This window comes from Aquarana catesbeiana, linkage group LG13 (genome assembly GCF_042186555.1).
Source record: "Aquarana catesbeiana isolate 2022-GZ linkage group LG13, ASM4218655v1, whole genome shotgun sequence".
Taxonomy (NCBI): domain Eukaryota; kingdom Metazoa; phylum Chordata; class Amphibia; order Anura; family Ranidae; genus Aquarana; species Aquarana catesbeiana.
In genome coordinates, this window is record NC_133336.1 from 129,785,586 (window position 1) to 129,788,403 (window position 2,818).

The window sequence follows — 2,818 nt, forward strand, 5'->3', positions numbered from 1 at the left end:
TCTGGGCATGACCCAGCTGTCTTGGTCCATGTTGGAACCAATGATAGAATACATGGAAGGTGGAGATGCCTTAAGAATCAATTTAAAGAACTAGGCTGCAAGTTGAAGGAAAGGATCCCAAACGTAACGAGAACTAAATGCATAGCTAAAGACCTGGTGTAAGAGGGAAAGATTCCCATGTTACAAAGAACCATTGTAAATGGTGCAATTTGTACTAAAATACAAAATATGCAAAATAAATGTGCAAAATGTGACAACATATTAAAGCATGCTCACCAATGCCTGAAGTCGGCCAAGCAAAATAGGTGAGTTGGAAACTTTGATGCATGAAGAGAACTATGATTTAATTGGTATTGCTGAATATTGGCTTCATTCTTCACACGACTGGGGCTATTAATATTCCTGGCTATGCACTCTTTCGGAGAGACAGTGTAAAACGGAAAGGTGGTGTTGTCTGTCTCCACGTGAGAAGTTATCTCAAAGCGAGTGTGAAAGAGGACCTAGTTGATAGAGTGTGTAATGAGGTTGAAGCATTATGGGTGGAATTGCATATGGGTGTGTGTACTACAAAGTTATTTCTTGGAGTTTGTTATAGGCCACCCAATGTTAATAAGGGAGCTGAGACTCAGCTCCTTGCACAGATAGAAAGAGCTACAAGGGCTGGGACAGGGACAGTAATAATAATTGGGGATTTAAACTACCCTGGGATTGACTGAAATAATGGCACTGCAGGAATGGTTAAAGGGCAAAAATGTATAAACCTATTACAAGACAATTGTATGATACAATTCATAGAAGTGCCAAATAGGAATAATGCTCTGCTGGACCTGGTAATCTCAAACCTTGCAGAGCTTACAGTATTACTAATGCTCATATAAAAGAACATCTAGGTAGCAGTGACCATAACATGATTTAATTTAAAGGGATTGTAAAGGCTAAAGGTTTTTTAACTTAATGCATTCTATGCATGAAGGTAAAAAAACGTCTATGTGCAGCAGTCCCCCCCCCCCCCCAGCCCTCAATATACCTGAGCCCCATCATGAGCCATTGGCTCCCACTGCTCTCAATCACAGCCAGTAAGCCAATTAGGGAAGAGGGGGCAGGGCTGAGCCGAGGCTCTGTGTATGAATGGACACACAGAGCAGTGGCTTGGGAGGGAGCCTGCTCAGGTTACCCCATAGCAAGCTGGAGGATCGGGGCTCCTCTGTGCAAAACCACTGCACAGAGCAGGTGAGTATAACATGTTTGGTATTTTTGACAAAAAACAAGCCTTTAATACCACATTAATGTAAGTTGTAAGCAACAAACACATACTGGAAAGATAAAAACACTTGAGTTTTAGAGAGCTCTCCAAGACTTAGACTGGGAGGGTATATTAGCAACCATGAACACAGAACAGATATTAAAATACTTCAAAAAGTCTGTACTGAACACACTGCAAAATATATTGACATGGCCAACAAGTTTAAAAGGCTAAAAATAAAACCTATATGGTTTATGGTCAAAGTTAAAAAAAAGCTATAAATGATAAGAAAAAAGCTTTTAAAAAATATAAAAATGAAAGCACACTATCATCATATATCATGTTACAAAAAAATAACAGAATATGTAAAAATTAAATCAAGGCTGCAAAAATTCAAAATGTACAACAGATTGCAAAAGAGAGTAGGACAATCCCAAATAAATTCTTTAAAAATACTAATAATAAAAAGGTCAGGTATAATCATGTAGGCCCTTTACAAAATAATCTAGAGTGGGTAACTAGGGGCAAAGAGAAGGCAAATGTATTAAATACCTTATTTAGATCTGAGTGTACAAAGGATCATGGGGGAGCTCATGTCTATAATGGGGATGAAATTGACATACTGTAGCCCCCAAATGATCCAATATGGCTCAAAATTGATATGGTTCAGAATTATTTAGACAGAATAAAGGTGAATAAAGCACCTGCACCAGATGGCATACACCCAAGGGTTCTAGAAGAATTGAGCTCTGTCATTTCAAAGCCATTGTTTCTAGTTATTAGGGACTCTTCAATGTCTGGCATCAAGGCCATAGATAAGGGGGTACCACCAGTCCTCCTATACAGGGTCCAGGCCAGCATGGGGGCACAGGCAGCATGGTGAATTGTATGTCGGCAGGGAAAGTGATTGGTGCGGCAGGGGGGCATTTACTGTAACAAATCCCCTGTATGGCTCTCTCTGCGGCAGCTGAAAGCTAGCATCCTCTCCTCTCCCTCCCGTTGGCTTTCAGCAGCTGCAGAGAGAGCCATACAAAGGATCAGTACCCCCCTCCCCGTGCCACACTGATCATCCTCCCTGTGCACCATACATTCCCCCTGCAACCCAGGCCTCCTGTGTGCCCCTTTCCCCCTGTGTGCTGCTGACTTCCCTCTTCTTCTTCCCGCTGACAGAAAGATTGGGAGTGGGGAAAGGGTTAGGTAAATATGTCATATTCACCAACCCCTTTCTCTCCTGAATGAACACAATTAGTGATTGGTACTGATCACTCACTCTGTTGATTCATAACTGAAGCATTGGTTGTATGGGACCATATGTCAGGTTGTCTGTATGGGGCCCTGTGATTTCCAACAGCAGCCCTGACTGGCAAGGTACCACTGGATTGGATATTTTCAACCAGATTAACTATGTAGGGACATCAAATAGAAATGGACACTGTGAAAGTCTGCTATGGATAATAGGGTATTTATAGTGATTGATGAAGAAGATTAATATAACTTATAACCACGAGCAAAGAGAGTATTAATGACAGCATGTGAAAGTATAAAAACCGTGAATACTAATTGTGAATAATTTCT